This window comes from Rousettus aegyptiacus, unplaced genomic scaffold (genome assembly GCF_014176215.1).
Source record: "Rousettus aegyptiacus isolate mRouAeg1 unplaced genomic scaffold, mRouAeg1.p scaffold_m13_p_1, whole genome shotgun sequence".
Lineage (NCBI taxonomy): Eukaryota > Metazoa > Chordata > Mammalia > Chiroptera > Pteropodidae > Rousettus > Rousettus aegyptiacus.
The window spans coordinates 94,084,496-94,101,726 of NW_023416284.1; the positions used below are offsets into that span (position 1 = coordinate 94,084,496).

Below are 17,231 nucleotides of genomic sequence, written 5' to 3' on the forward strand. Positions count from 1 at the left end.
CAATGTATGAAAGTAGAAAATGGGTGGAGAATGGTAAAGAACTTAGCAGACCCAAGGAAGGTCACCTTACAGAAAAAAGAGAAATTAAGTCTGAAACAGAAAATGAGACACCCAGGCCTTTTCTCCTGCTCAAATACAGAAATTCATAGCCATTTCTGCTCTCTAGCAGGAAATAAAGAGTATGTCTTCTTGGCTGGGGGAGAGGGGCGGTGGGCATGGGCGGGGGGGGGGGGGAATGAACATGCTAGAAAAAAGAGCCACAGATACTGACACTTAGGTGTCCCCATAGGAAAAGCCTAAAATGAATCCTTTTAATTGACACAATTCAAACACATGCTCAGAGCTTCCAATAAGCTTTTAGGACATCATTCAAAATATGATTAGACAAAACTCATCAGATGACAGAGGAAAACCTTCAACATGAAAAAATAAAACTCCCCCAACATGGAAGGTTCAGAGAAAAAAAAGGAATCATAGGAAACAAAGACAATGCAGGAAACATAAAAATACTTCAAAGAAATTATAGTATCATCAGAGAAACATTATATTCATAAAGAACAGGATATTAAAAGAAGGAACAATCTAAGAGCAAGAAAGAGGAGTTCAAAATTACACATAGCATAATTAAACTTTAATAAAAATTATATGTCGAAAGATAAAGACAAAGAAATTCTCCAAAGTAGAATAAATTTGGAGGTTGTTGTAAGTCAGGAAAAGTCATGAGAACATTCTATAAGGTATCTGGTCTGACCTCTTTAAAAAATTAGGAATACAGAGTGATAAATGGTGGGCAGATAGGGGGACTATTCTAGAATAAAAGAAGCTAAAGAGATAAAACAATCAAATGCGATATGTGAACTCTGGATCTTGTTTTTGTTTTTTATGAAAAAAACTGCTGTAAGAAAATGGTATTATTTGTTCCTGGGTTTCAGCATAAGAGAAAGAGGGGAGAGGGGAGAGGGGAGAGAAATAGTATTAAGGAATTATTGTTACGTTTCCTCGGCACGATAATCCTAATATAGGCTTACAGGGAATGTCCTTATTTTTAGGAGTTGCATCTTGCAGTATTTTAGAGTGAAATGTCATGTTGTCTGCACTTAGTTTCAAAAAGTTCAGCAAAATAGTCAAAGCAAACATGAGGAAATGATCACAACTACTTATTCTGAACAGTTAAACAATAGTGTTTAAACTAATAGTGTTGATCATATGATTCAACTTTTCTTCATATTTGAAATTGTTAATAATAAATAACTATAAAAATAAAGCAAATATGTCAAAATGTTGATTATTGTTGTATCTAAGTAGTGGGTATACTCATGTTGAATATACTATACACTCAACTTTTCTTTGCTTGAAATTTTTTGTAATGAAAACTTGGGGGAAAAAGTCATAAGAGATATCTAAAATTTAATAGGATTTTGTGTTAATATCTGTAAGAATTGTGGCCTATTCTGAAAAGAATTCAAAATAGAATGAAGCAGTAAATAAATTAGTTGAATTCAGTCAAGTGAGGTAGCTAATACAGGTTCTAATTGGATTGGGAAATTAGTTAATGATAAAACTGAAATCTTTAGTTTTCATGGAATAGTTTGGCTATATAAGGATTAAGTAAAATCCAAGAGAATTTGGCATATAAGAGAATTAACAATCACTCATATTTATATTTATTTAGGCTTACAGGAAATATGTACCTGAAAAGTTTTGTCAGCCAATTAAGGTATGTAAAAAAGAAATAAAATATTTTAAAAGCATGCAGTTTGAAAATACTTGTATTTAGTTACATGGCAAAGGTAACTTTTCACTAGATTGCTAGACTTTTAACTAAAATAAAAAAATGTATCAGCAGAAATGTTATAATTTTCTCTTTATTCTTTTTAACAATTTAAGAGATAATCTTCTGAATGGTACTTTTATGTGGTTGAAAACCACCCTCGAAGATATTTTTTAAAAATCATTTGTAGAAAACAAACATGTACAATAGAAGAAAATGAAGACTAGAGGATCTAGAAACAATGTTGAATGATAGGAAGTATGGGGGGGGAAGAAAAGGAAAAAATGCAAAATATTTAGAAAAGAAATTATCCAATAAATAAATGTGAGAAAACTTTCTAAAGCCAAAGGACGTGTATCTCCAGAATGAAAAGGCCCACTGAGTTCCCAGAATGACAAATAAAAAGAACTATGCCAAGGTTTACACACACACATCCTGAAGTTTCAAACGTCAATGATAAATAGTAGATCCTAAAAACTTCCAGATTGGAGGAAAAAAAAAAAAGAACTAAGAACAATTCATTTGGGTGCTATAAGACATTACAACCTTCAAAATCTTGAGAGAAAGTGTTTTTTAATCTAGGACTATACATGTAATCAAACTAACAGGTAAGACTAGAATAAGCCCCATTTTCCTGCAACATATCAAAAAATTAGCCTTCCATGCATCCTTCCTCAGGAAACTACTGGAGAAGGGAGAACTCTACCAAAAGAAAGGAATAAACCAATAGAGATGAAAGCAGGGATCTTGGGAGAAAAAAGTTTTTGTCCTCAACTATTTAGCAATGATTGGTTTCTAAATTATATGTTAAGATTATTTTTAAAAAATGAAAATTAATGTTTAAAAAAAGAAGCAATGGTGGAGGGGGAGAGGGGAGGTAGAAGGGGTCAAATATGTGGTGACAGAAAAAAATCTAACTATGGGAGGTGAACACACAACGTAAATAAATATGTGCCTTACTGTTATAATATATAGCTGAAACTTACCAATGTCACATAAAAAAATACATAATTTAAAAAAATATGGAAAAAATAAATAATAAAAATTTTTAAAAAGAAGCAAAGCCAAAGAAAGCTAGTGTGAAAAATAGTGGATAAGTGGCCCAAAATAAGAAAAGATATACAGACAAGGGCCAAATCATTGCAGGGTTTTATATGTCCTACTAAGGATTTTAGATTTTATCTAAAATTTTTAAGGGATTTAAACGGGAGAGTGACATGATCAGATTTCTGTTTTAAAAGACCACTGTGGGTGGATGGTGGTTTGGAAATAAGCAAGAGACAATTTAGTAGTCCTCTAGTATGGTAGCACTGAAGATAGGGAAAAGTATATAAATTTGAGATTGAAGAACTATAATTGATTCATTAGAAAGTGGGATGATAGAGAGAGAATAATCATGGATAATGCCCAGGTTTTTGATGAGGAAATAAGTGGATTATGTTGGCATTTAGTGAACCAGAGAATAACAGCACAGAAAATTTTGCCTTGTTGTTTGGTAGTGGGTTTTACTTGGGAGAGGGGTGTAATGGCAGGAAATGATGAATTGGATATATTCAATTTTGAGGTATCTGAAAATTATTCCAGTGAAGATATAAAGTGAGCATTTGTCCAAACAAATTTGGAGCTCAGAAGAGAGATTAAGCCTGGAAATTTAAATTTCCGAGTGATTGTCATAGAGAAGATGAAAAGTGCTGTGTAAGTAAAAAGAATACCCTTGTGTTCATTCACTAAAGAAATGTTTATTAAATTCCTACTATGTGCCTGGCACTGTGCAAGGTACTAGCTTTGATAGTGAGCAAAAACTTAATGGTACAAGATATATAAGTGGACTTCACTGAGGGTGGTACCAGTCCCTCAGTGTTGTTGAACATCAATTCAACAGAGGGTGTTGTTGAAAACGTTGGAGTACACTCATGTTGTTATATCAATAGGGGGTTATATTACGATTTAATAGGTAGAATCAGGTACTCTAGACCTACTCCAATGTCAAGGTCCTACTTCTCAAGGTCCTGCCTCACACACACAAAAAAATTGTCCTACATCCTGTATAGCTTTGTACTGTTCCTCAAGTTATTCGTGTAGGTAAAAAAAAAAACAAAAAACAAAAAACAAAAACACAAAAATCCATATATAATTCTCTGAGTTTATAACTTAAGTCTGTTTCACATATAGAAGCACAGAGATTTTTCACATGGGTTTTATATACAGTGGATTTTCTAGGAATCCTTCTACAGTATAAAAGGAGAAATGAAGAGAAACTCACACTTTTATTATTATTTTATTATTATTTTGTTTGTTTATTATATTAGAAAATCAGATAACTGCAACACCACACATAATAAGTGTTACTAATTTAACATACCTTATCATACTGTATTTGTGGCTGTCACATTCACAGTGATTCTATGCATAGGTGCAAGCAAATAACTACTAAATTGAGTCTTCTCTTGTATTACTCCTGAATTTTAACATACTTAAATACATATTGTTTTAAGGTAACTACTATTATAAATTAGCTTCCTTTCCATTCTCCTCTATGAGAAAGGTGTCATACAGATTTTTAAATTGGATTTGTATGTAGTTTCTATTAACCACACATGTCATTCCAAGAGAGAAGAGGTCTGATAACATATTTGTTTTAAAAAGTGATTTACAAAGTGTTTTATGGTCCTTGCATTGTCCTGGAAGAGGTAAAAGTACAAATTTAAATGTATGTTATAGTTAAAAAGTTACATTTTTTATATGATATAAAATTAAGTGTATGATTATTAGCCAGTTTCTTTACCCTGTATCCACATCTCTGCAATGGCTTTGCAAGACTGGGACAATATTGACAGTGTGCTAGTTCCAAGTCTAGGCCTGAAGAGGCCTGGTGTGTGTTTCTGCTTGCCCTTTTACACCTCTGCCATCTCCATGAGAAGAGTTTTCCCTGGGTATCTGCTGCCTTTTAAAATGACCATCAAAAAGAACACAAAACAGAAGACAGTAAAATATCCATAGGCTAGAATTAGAGATTCTTTTTTACTTCCTTCTTTTCCCCAGAAAAATAAAATCAGTCTTTATTCCACTATTTTCAAAATTTTCTAAATAAACATAAATTACTTTTCATTCTTATATATACATAAAAAGTTACTAATGAAACCATTGACTCTTTTACAGAGGAGTAATGCATATTTGTTTCTCCCAAGAAATGAATTTATCCAAGTGCCTTGCACACAGTGGGTGGGCAATAAACATTTGTTGAATGAAAAAAAGAAACTGTTAACTCATCTCTCCAGGCTTCCCCTGCAGTTCTTTGTTCTTTGCCTTTCCGCCTTCTCTTTCCCTAACTCTTCTTTGTGATTCTTCCCCTTCTCAACTCTTAACTTTTTTCTTCCTGTATTTCTCTCCTTTCTTCTTCCCTCTTTTTTCTCTTTAATTTGGTATTGCCTCCCCCCCTTTCTTTCTTCCCTCCTGCCTCCTTCTCCTTCCAGGCGATTTCTCCCTCTTAGCTAGCCATAATATATACTTACATATTACGTTTATTGAATGTTAATTGCTTATAGAAATTTACCCTGTTTTTAGTGTTTAAATAATTTTAAAATGTAAAAATATACCTATATTTGTGCTTAATTTTTAAGAACTATTTTAATAACATGTTAAGAGCTAAATTAAGTTGCTTTTTAATTATGTATGACTGTCTTTGACTTCAGTGGCTCAATGGTTCTGGGTGGAAACATTCACCACCCTTATTTTATACCTTTCCGCAAAAAAGGAATGTCCTCCAGTGACCTTCAAATCTTGGAAATTCTGCTTATTTGAGCAGACAATATTTGCACACATAACCAAGGTCATCTTTAGGAAGGTTTTGGAGCCCTGGATGAACACCATTTTGTGACCCACCTTCCTATGTATATTTCTATCCAGGTAGAATCAAGGTTAAAATGATCATTAAGGACAAAACTGAAAAAGAATATAAATGACAGCTGTGGGTAGGTCACTGCTCCTCTTTGGACCTTAGATTCCCTCTTAATAAGTGAAAAACTCGGTACCCATGATTTTGAAGGCCCTTCCCACATTTGACATTTCATAACTGAATCCTAAACATAATTTCTAAAAGGGAAGTATAAGCCCAAAAGGTGGATTTTCTCTTTATGGAATCCTAGAATTACAAAGCTGAAATGGTTCCATGCAGTTCACCTAATGTGAGCTGAAATAAAAACCTCATCGCTTTGAGCCTTGATTTTTATATCTGTAATATGGGGCTATGAAGGCCCGTCTTGCCAGGCTACTAGGAGAATTTGAGCTAGTACCTACCTTCTGTTAAAAACAAGACAATAGGCCCAAAATGAAGTCGCTATGCTAAGCCTTACATTAGGAAACTGAGATTTAACTACAGTTTGGCTCTCCTAGAAATAATCTTAAACCAGTCAATCAGGAATCACCTGATCAGCACTAGTTAGGGAATCTGCCTGATAGACCCCTGCCAACCCTGAAAGCAGGGGTCCTTAACCACTCCCCCCCCACCCCCCATCCCCCACCCCCCGACACACACACACCAGGCGCTGACTGGTACCAATTGGTGGCCTGTTAGGAACTGAGCCTCACACAGGAGGTGAGCAGCAGAATAGCAAGCAAAGCTCCATTTGTATTTGCAGCCACTCCCCAGCACTAGCATCACTGCCTCGGCCCCACCTCAGATCATCAGGCCTTGGATTCTCATAGGAGCCACTGGTCCCCGGTGCCAAAAAGATTAGAGACCTCTGCCTTAAAGGAAAGTAATTTTGCAATAACCAATCTGCATTTTTTTTTTTTTTTTGCCAGTATAACTTCCTTGTTCCCCTCCGTTCTGCCTACAAGTTTTCATTTTGTAAAGCTCTTCGGAGCTCCTTTTAATCTATTAGTTTGAATGCTGCCCTATTCAAATTGATTTTACTCAAATAAACTATTAAAATATACTTCAGTTTATCTTTTAACACTACCATGTAGGAGACAGTCAACAAATGGCAGCTATTATTTGGTCCAAACTTTCTAATTTTTAGATAAAAAGAAATGAGATGTCTTAATGACTGACCCAAAGGTGACCAGGCTGGTACCTGATGTCAGCTCTCTTTAATCCCTGTTCAGCTTTCTCTAACCTGACTCCTTTTCAAAGTCGACTTCTAAGTATATGCTTTCCACCCCAAGGCTGAATATCTACTAATTTTCAGCAACTTAGGGGCCTACCTCCATTTACAATAAATAAAAAGCTAGAGAGAGCAACTCAAATTACTAGCTAAACTTTAAGTGTTGAGTATTATAAAAGCTCAGAGATAGAAGAAATTACTCTCTTCAACCTTATGGAGATGTTACAATCATATGTTTAAAAATCAAAGAGCGGCTAAAGAAGGACTGAGTTAGTAAGTCCTTCCAGATTCAGCCTAGGAGTGTGTGTGTTTGGCAACCTTTTAAGAATAAGAATCTATGAAGACAATTACTATATCATTTTTTAAATGCACTAAAAAGGATACTTTTGATAGAGAACCAAGTGTCCCCTTAAGAAAAGGTGTCAAATTCTCTTTAAAATAGTAACTCTATGAGTGGGTATAGATAAAAGGAGAAAATATTGAAAATATTTCATCAATATAACATTTTATTTTCATTCAAACTACATAATAAATGTTAAGGAAATCAGACTATTTTAATATACAAACAATTTATGGTTGACATTAAGGCAGGCAATTAAGGCGTGATGTTAAGTCTTTGGGTGTTCCTTTTAAAGATAATACTGGTTTGGATGGAGTATGTGCATAACATTAATACTAATAGTACCTTAAATTTCTCTAGTGTTTAGGGGTTATGAAATACTTTTACATAAATTTTAATGATGTTTTCTTCTTCATAACAACCACAAGGCAAAAGATAGGTCAGTTATCATCTTACAGATTAGGAAACCCACACTTATGTGTGACTTGCTCTGTCAGTAAGTGGTGGAATGGCCTTAAGCCGAGGTTGTCCGACTTTTTTTCCAATGTTTTTTTTCCCACTACATCATATTGCCTTATGAATGAATCTGTCAATACTTCATGTTTTTTATATTTCCTTTCCTTGTACTTTCACAAACACCGACTTATTCCAAGTAGGCATCATAACCCCAAATAAGTAAGAATACTTTAGGCTCTTGGTTAATTAGAAAAAAAAAAAAAAAACCTTTCTGAATTTGTCTAGTTCCCATCATTATGTTTTATTATTATATTATTATTATTATTATAAAATTTCTCATAGAGTAGAGGGAAGGGACCATGACACATGCTTTCGTGAACAGAGTTTGCCTTTTCTAGGTTATTGGAAGTTTGGAGAAAGGAGGAGGTATAATTTGAACAAGGGAAAAGAACCTCACGGTTTTCAGTGGTGCCTAGTAAGTGACTGGAGTCTATTTCATAAACCTAAAGTTCACAGGTTCAAATCCTAGTTGGAAGAATATATATTTTGGGGCTTGTCTTTTTCTTTTTCAAATGTAATTTATTTAAAACTCAAAACTTACCACCATTCTCAGTATTGAGTTCAAGAATGAGACTTGTATATTCACAAACAGAGGTAATGTGAGCCAGCATAGCTGGGGCATTGGATTAGGTCAGAGTCTGTAAACTTGTAACATGAGTAATGAGAGATAAACATATTATCAGTTTACACCCAGCCACCTCTGAAACCCAGGGTAACATACTTCTACCTTTTTTGATTCCCTCATTCTAACTTCTCAGGGCTTTTATTTACAGAGGTTTATTTGATTCTTGAATCTCGAGCTGAGGATTCTATGTACTTTAAAAAAGTCCTAAGACATTGTCCTGACATGTAGATGGGGGAAAGTCGGGGGAGCTCATGCCCTCAGTGGGAAATGTTTATAGATTACTCTCCTGACCATTATTGGAATTTAAGCGTTAAGCTTCAAAAAATTATTCTAGTCTCCTTATTTTTCATCATTCCAGTTACCTTTCCTCTACTCAAAATACACTGTTACCTACCTGTCGATTACCTTTTAAAAAGACAGGATATCTAAATAAAATTCAAAAATTGTATTACAATTTGGAATATCTTTCAAGGGATTTTTAAAAAGCTTTTATTTTTATTTTAAAAGTAATTTAACCTTAATATTGTCCCAGGAAACTACATGGATATATTTGCAAATAGCTCTGTGTAAAGAAAATGTATTTCAGCTCTTAGATAGAACTGGCCTCACCCTCCAAACTTGCTACTAAAATCTTTTAATCATAAAATAAAACACAGACACAGAAGACAGCACAAAGGAAATGTTAGTCTTAATGTTTGTGCAAACACCCTTGTAAGCACCACCAGGTCAAGAAACAGAACTTCACTACCTACTCTTTCCATGTGTCCCTTCTCGGTCACAACCATTTCCCTACCACTACCACCAAGTAAGTAACCATTATCCTAATGTTTATAATAATCTCATTCACTTCCCTTTTTCTTTAATGCTTTTATCACCCCAATGTTCACTCCCAGACAATATATTCTCCTCCCCACTCCACCCCATACACACACTCAAGTTTCTTTTTTGATATATTTTTTTAAGTTTTGTTTTTAACTTTACAATTTATTGCTTGAAGAACAGAGGCATTTTGACCTGTAGTCTCCCAAAATCAGGACTTTGCAAATTGCATGATGCACTTCAACATGTTCCTCTGTTCCCTGTGTTTCCTACAAACTGGCCACTGGACCTCAAGTCTAGATCGGATTTAGGTTCATGCCCTTTAGTAACATTTTAGGTGATCCTGTGGTCTTCCCTCAAGAGAAAATCTTTGGAGATACTGATGCATAATGCCTATCTACCAATTCACAGGAGGTTACAAAATTGGAATGTCCTATCATTTCTTTTTTACTTAATAGTGGAATAGTTTTATGTAGATTTACTTCCCCTTATCTCTTATTTGGTTACTCAAATAATCAAACTGAACTTTTTAAGTTCATTTAGAAGAGAGATCTTGACATCATCATCAACATAGTTCTCTTGGGGTCCTATGCCTTGTTTGTTGAATTTGCAGATGAGACATTCCCTACAAATGAGACTAAAAGGCACACTGAAGTTGTACATAAAGCAGATGTATATTAATAAATATAGTAGCAAATTCTAACCACTAAGAAACTTAACATTTTTGATTCTCTGGTTGATTATGTATTACTCCAGTTTTTATTTCCTGCTGTTCATAATCCTTTGCGACTTTCACAAAGAGTTTGTTAACAAAGGTCAACTGATGAAAATGAAGTAAAAAGAATTCTTGTGAATCTATTTTGGGTCAATATGCAGGATTCTGGCTTCCCTCTAGAAAGTCAGAAAGTAAATAAATATTTACATCTATATTTGAGCACAATTTGGACTTCAAATAAAAGTGGTCATTCTTTCAAAAAGTCTCATTTATATGTTCGCAGTAGTACAGAGATCATACAACTAAACCATTTAGTTTAAAAAATTGCAAATGTATTTTGAGAGAGTTCAAAAATCTTGGGATTTTTGGTTTGTTTTTATATTTACTACTGTCATATGATGTATGTAGAAAGAATAGTTTCTTATATAATAATTGATAATAGTTATTACTTTAAATAATATTTTCATTCTAAGATAGTCAACATTAAATTAGTTGTTTGGTGTTAACAGCTGGAGGCATGTACGATGCCTCTTGGAAGTGCTCAGGAGTTCACATGGAAGTAGTTAAGTGGAACTGCCATATCTCAGTGGATGTCTAGCAATAACTTTGGCATCAGATGATCTGGGTTCTCAGTTCATCAGCACCACTTAGTAGTTTAATGATCTTAGATACGTATGTCTTGCTTTCTTCATTTGTAAATCTGAGGGATGAAATCTATCTCCCAGAGTTGTTGAGAAATTTTAGTGTTGTAAAATATTGGGAAAAGTGCTTTGTAATACTTTTAATAGATGTTATATTTAAAGTGATTTAAATAACAGTTAATGAGATGAATTGTATTGCTTTCTGAATTGGCCAGGATGACAACTGAAAATTCCAAGACTGCTCATTTGACATTACCTTCTAATGTCAAATGGCTTCAGATAAAAACACAGGTGAAAAATTCAGGTTTTAGAGATGCACTCAAGTAGAAATAAGGTGATAAAAATCAGCATATAACCAACCTTTCTATTAATATACATTTCTTATACTCTATCTCCTTGATGTCTACTCAAAAAATGGTACCAGGTCTGATATGCTATTCATTCATTACATGAAATTACAGATAAAAATAGAACTATTTAGTCTTAACTATTAATTAAAAGATACAGTAATTAGCTTGATCCTCCAAACTTTGAGCCAGTTTTTGCATATTACAAACGTACAGAGGGAAATCTTTCTAGAAAGGAAGAATTTGTTTCAAGAATTGTCTTGCAGGAACATCAGAAAGATTTTTTATTTCCTTTCCTCCTCTTGACTTGAAGGGCATAACACTGTACATTACAGAAATGGAAATAAAGGCATTAGTTTGAACAGTATCTTACTTTGGTTGTAAAGTTTGGGTCCTATAACACTTACTCAAATTGTTTATTTTTACTATTGAACACTGTGGCAGAGACAATGCTACAGGCTCATTAAATAACTTTTCATGTTCCTTTTCTCCAGGCACACAGGAAGTTTTACTTCCCAGCCTTCTTAGTCAGATTGAGCTATGTGACTAGTTCAGGCCAATGAAATGGCCAGCAATGAAATGTCCAAATGTGGCAAAGAAAAGCCTTGACAGGATCCTTTGATCTAGCTCTTCTGCCATCCTCAATATGAAACCTAGTGTTGGGTCGACAGAGCCAGAGATGGAGGCAACTGGGACTGCTGAGTCACCACATGGAGGTAAGCTGCCCTGTACAGTTACCTCCCATTCAGGTGACTAGTGCAGCATCATAACCTGGCCTATCCTGATTCAGAGTATTAGTTGCTCTATAATCATTATAAGTGAAGTGAAAAAGTAAAAATGGGGAATGAACTCTAGACCTCTAAAATCAAATTATAATGAAAAGTTATAGTTTCAGTTTTTTAAATTAATGTTGACCCTGAAAAAGCAATATTGCTACACGGTACAAGTAACCAGCAACTATTTGCAACCTATTGGAATGAGAGTCAAACTATTTTCTCATATTCCTAACATTTCAACTCTAATCCTAAACCTTAGCCCCAAATTAGTTTTTAAGAGACTTATGTAACGAAAAAGAAGTTGACTCAGAATCTAAGAAACCATGCTGTTATTAACTTATATGGTTTTTAACATTTTAAAAGTAAAAATGGTTTGCATAATCAGTATAACGTTTTACTTAATTAGTGTAACTTTTTAAAAGTACAAAAGCCACTAGAAATCGTAACAGAAAGGATTGATATTTCTTTCCTTATGTTTTCTAGCATTCATTTTATAAAATTATACTTAGATGTTCTTTTGAATAGTTTTTTCTTTTTTCCCTCGTAACACAACGAGCTTTCCAACAATTTGCTCCCGGTTGATTTAAAATTTGTAATTCAACTCAGTGTTTGAGAAAAATACGTTTCTTTTCCTCTTTTTGGTCAGAATGCATACCCAGGATAGGGGCTTCCAACACGTTCCCTGAACGTGTTTAAGGAACTCCATTATTCTTACTGCTCCTTCCCTCAAATGTAGAGATTGGGACTCCACAATTTTCTATAAACATTAGCTGTCCTGGGGCTGCGCGAGTTATTTTGCAATTCAGATAACTACTAACTTTTCCGTTTTATACCTTTAACAATTGAGAGAGAAGGTATCCGCAGCTCAGAAATCGATCTACCCTGGCCGTAGACAGGGTTCTCCTTCCGGCGGGTGGGGCGTGTCGGGAAGGGCACGGCGCGGTCCGGGCCGGCGGGCCGGGAGCCTAGCCTTCCCGGCGTGCCCCGCGCGCCGGGGACTCTTAACGTGAAGCTCCGGGTGATTCAGCCGCGAGGCCGCGCCGGCCAGGGCGGGGGGCGCGCGCTGCTGCGGCACGGCCGGTCCCCGCGGCGGCTTCTCGCGGCGCTGTGTGCGCGCGCCTCCCGGGCGGATTCGGGCCCCCAGCGCTGGGGCGCGGCAGGGGGCGGCAGGTAAGTGGCGGTGGGCTGGGCCCCGAGATTTGCCTTTGTGTCCGGCCCGTCTCCTCAGGACGCGGCTTGGGCGGACGTCCGCTGGGTCCGACCCGCAGTGAAAAGGCCGCGAGACTAAAATCATTGCGATGAAAAATGTCGGCAAGTGGGTTCCCGGCGCCTGTTTTCGTGCAGGGGGTAAGGTTTGACGATCCAGGAGGGGGGTCACCTATGTGGAAATCGTAAACACAGTCGTAGGGATAGCTAAAGTATAACTTGACTGTTTTCTGCAGGCCTTTGGTGTTTTTATCCCGTCTGAATGAATGACGAGAACCCCGGAGTGTTTATTGATAAAACATTTGCAGACCCGTTTTTTTTTCTGGCAATTAATTGAACTCATTAAAAATTACGTAGTTAGTCGGACTTCCTCCCAAACTACAGAGCAGAGAGTGCATTTTTGCTCGCTCTTTTCACTTCTGCTTCAAAGTCTTCCTTCTCTGTCATCCACAAATGACTAGCTTCCATCAGTGGCTCTGAGAGCAAAAGAGCTGGGGAGAACCATAACCAGTAATTTTCTTATAAATAAAATCTTACTTTTCATAGCAGACAGTGTCTTCAGGTTTACAAGCCTAGCTCTGCACTATCAAAAAACCTTCGTTGTTTCAGAGTTCGTGATTCTTTCTGAAACCAGCGAACAAACAGGATAAACAGGGCTGTGGAGGAATTGTTTAATCAGTTTGTGAAAACGCATTTTCCAGGACCTTTAATTGTGCCCTTGTTAGTTCTTAAACAGCTAGCTGCAGTTATTACTTGAGAAATTGAGAGGTTTTTTCTTTAATGGTCCCCAAAATGGAGTGTTGTAGTAATACCAGTGGAATATGATGAATCTACAGTCAAAGAACTTCACTCTTGGCTACCCCCCATCCCCCACCCTCAAATTCTGGGGAAGTAGTTCTCAAATTCCTTAAAAATGCCAGTACACTACCAGAAGTTTGATTTTAGATATGTGATAGGTCCTGGGTATGCATTTAAAGCAATCACCCCCTCCCTTGCTCTATCACTGGTGATCCAGGGACCGCACTTGGAGAAACACCACCATAGGGCTGGCCTGAGAATTTTTAGGACTGCTCAATTCCTTTATTTCTTTGTTGATTTACTGTCCCTTGCCTCCTAACCAGTCATAAGCCAAGAAACCGACTCTCTTGAAGAAAACTTCAGAAAAGATAGTGTTTTCTTGAACTCTGACACCAGAGTAGGAAATGACTTTTCATACATACTCCGATACTGCCTTGGTAGTTTAGAAATAGCCAGTGCCTATTTCCTTCTAGGAGCTACTTGCAGTATCATCAGACCAGCAATGCCATTAGGCCAAATTTTCCCTCTTGCAACTAATTCACTCTCTTTCCCTTAGAACCAAGGCAGCCTTTGCCATGTAATTCCCATGGCCTTGAGCTCTTAAATTTCCCGGTATGTAGCAGTACCAGTAGCACTTATGAGCGCTTTCAAGTCAGCTGAACATTAATTCAGTCCTGAAATACCCCAGTAATGTCTATTTTGTGCAAAGCACTGTAGGAGGCCATTTTAGCAACAACATTACAGAGATGGCACAGAGTTAACATTGCTAGCTGGAGGTAGAAATGAGGGCTGGATAGCCTCTTCTGCTGCCAAAATCTTTTTCAATTTCTTAGTCCCTCTTCAAGAAGATGTGTAGGGATGAAGTTAAAATTAGGCTATGTGTTTCATACTTTTTTTTTCCTGTCGCAAGTATTTTTGTTGTCTGATTTCTCTTATTAATCTTTCTATTGGTTCACAAAAGAACATGTCTTTCTTTCTATAGACCTAGGCTTCCTGATGATTGTGTACCTCTGTCCCCTGAATCTGAACATGCCTGCCCCTCTTTGACTACCTGGAGTAAAAATCTTAGGGAAATTGTTGGAATATTGAATGATTTCTAGTTGGAAGACCCAGAGTCATAGAATTATGAGGCTTAGAGATATAAGGAAACCTATTACAAATTTATCTAGTACAATCCTCTCATCTTTCAGATAAAGAATCTGAGAGATGAGATGACAGAGTGAAGACTCCCGGCTCCTAGCCTAGTATTTTTCCTACTAAATTGCCTCAAGAAAAATGCTTCAAAAATGGAAAAGGTCTAGAGAAATTCAATTATAAGAAGGTGAAGAAAATGGAGACTTTCACATAATTCCAAAGCAATATTATCTGGAAAAAGGAGATTGAAGGAGAATGTGATCTAACCAAATAAATCACGAAGAGGGAATACCAAAATAAGGAACTCTGAAGCTTGAAATTAATAAAATGACAGGAGTAAGTAGGTAGTTATATTGTAATCCTAAAAGATGTTATGAATTCAGTATTTTTTTAAAAAAAAGATTCAATAAAGGTTAAATACATTGGTGAATGTGTTTGAATGTAAGGTATTTGAGCAATGCCTAAATCTTTTGAAGTTGTCACATAACTATACTGTTGTCCTTATAAAAGTTATTAGGTATCTCTGTAGGAGACAGAATATAAGACTGATGTAACTACTAATATGATTCAACATATTCTAGTGTTCTTATAGGATATGAAATTATTGGACTAGTATATGCAGTTCTAGAATAGTAGGAAGGAAAGAAATGTGGATGGAAGAGGAGAACTTTTGATATTTTTGTTTGAAGTCCTTCAGTTAGACATTGTTGGATTGTTGTTGTGTGGTCATGAAAGTAGAATTAGAAATACCGTAGTAAGAACTCAATAATTCATAAACATTATGTACCAAACATTGTACTAAATGCTTTTGTCTATTGTCTCATTTCATCATCTCCATTTTATAGCCGAGGAATCTAAGACACAAAGAGTTTAAGCTTGAGCAAAGTCATACATACACCTGGTAAGTGGCAGAACCAGTGTTCAAATTTAAAATTGGTTGACTTCAAGGCAATTAAGATTTATGCTCAGTAGTGCCCTGATTATACAGTTGACCCTTAAACATGGGTTTGAACTATGCAGTTCAACTTATAAGGGTTTTTTTTTTTTTTTCCTCCCAAACGACCTCAATTCAGTTGGCCGTTGTAGTTCAAACCCAAGTTACTCAAGGGTCAACTCCACAGTTGGGAATTTGCGTGTGCAGAGAGCTTATGCGGATATTGAACAACACTGAGAGGTCGACACCCTTAACCCCACATTATTCACGGGTCAGCTATACTTCATTTGGTAGTGTAAGAATGTGGGCTTGGAGCCAGTCTTTGCTGGGTTCAAACCCTAGCTCCTTCATTTACTAGCTTGAATCAAGTATTCATCAGTTTCTATGTTTCTATGAAATAGTTAATATTAATAGTATCTACCTCAGAGTTATGATTGATTTAATTCAAGTAAAGTGCTTAGAACTATGCTTGAGACATTTTAAGTTCTCAGGAAATGCTGTCTGTAATGGTTTTTTAAAATATCATAATTTAATTTATTTCAAGATAGAGCTTTCTTTAGATTTGGATCATTCTTTCCACTGTTGAAATTTTAAGGCTTTGTGATAATTTTATATTTAAAGTAAACTATCTCTATTCTTACTAAAACAGGAGAAGCCATACTAAACTTTTGGAAAGCACTGGAATGTCTTTCTGAGGTCTCTCTTCCCTGTCTTCTCTTTTCTGTGTCTCTACACCGTGCCTCTCTGTGTCCTCATCTCTTCTTAAGAGGACACCAGTTATACTGGTTAGGGCCTACCCTAATGACTTCATCTAACTGTGATTACTACTTTAAAGTCCCTATTTCCAGTCACGTTCTGAGAATTTAGGACTTCAACATATAAAATTTGAGAACACAGTTTAGCTCATAGCAGTCAATTTAGGGAATTACATGCCAGATCATCTGAATGCTCCATTGCCTTTATTGTTGAGCACCCTGTGCTCTGGGACTCAAACAGCATCCTTTCAAGATTTTCTGCCTGCCCACCTGTCCTTCCTTCTACCTGTTACTTAGAATCATGCTTGCTGTTGAGTATCCTAAGAAACACATGCCACTGCATTAAGTCATTGCTTTGAATTTAAAGCTATCAAGATTATCCTGTCACCCCATTGAATAATCTGCTTGAGAAACTAGGTCATATATTTAAACTCCTAATTTGTCTAGTGAGCATATTCTTTAGATTGGAAAATGTCAAAAGCTTGCATGTGGTAATATATCATTTTCTTTTAAAAATTTTCTCCTAAACTGTTCAAAGCTTTTTTTAAAAAAAAAAAAAAAAGAAGAAGAAGAAAATCTAACATTTTCTTGAAGAATTCCCTGTATTTAGAGATACATTTTCCTTTTTTCTCATTTTAAAAGTAATAACATTTACTTTAGAGGCTTTGGAAGATTCAGTAAACAAGTTTTTTAAAAATCACGTATGATGAGCCTGCAATTAAGGGAGGATAATTATTATTTTCAGTCTT

The 17,231-nt window shown here is 35.9% G+C and overlaps 2 protein-coding genes across 8 annotated transcripts in view; one reads left to right on the forward strand and one right to left on the reverse strand.

Annotated features, from left to right (window-relative positions):
- PXT1 (peroxisomal testis enriched protein 1) overlaps window positions 1–12,567 on the reverse strand; it is a 39,317-nt gene extending 26,750 nt beyond the window's left edge. The window contains exon 1 of the mRNA XM_036239422.1: window positions 12,489–12,567. The gene's annotated coding sequence lies outside the window, so the exon portion shown is untranslated. The remainder of the gene's footprint in view (window positions 1–12,488) is intronic.
- KCTD20 (potassium channel tetramerization domain containing 20) overlaps window positions 11,536–17,231 on the forward strand; it is a 34,515-nt gene continuing 28,819 nt past the window's right edge. Inside the window, exons 1-2 of one of the 7 annotated variants that reach the window (XM_036239374.1) lie at window positions 12,694–12,825; window positions 15,639–15,694. The gene's annotated coding sequence lies outside the window, so the exon portion shown is untranslated. Of the gene's footprint in view, window positions 11,596–12,678; window positions 12,826–15,189; window positions 15,695–17,231 lie in introns of those variants that run through there. The other 6 variants (XM_016152628.2, XM_036239378.1, XM_016152626.2 and 3 more) reach the window with 6 other exon arrangements.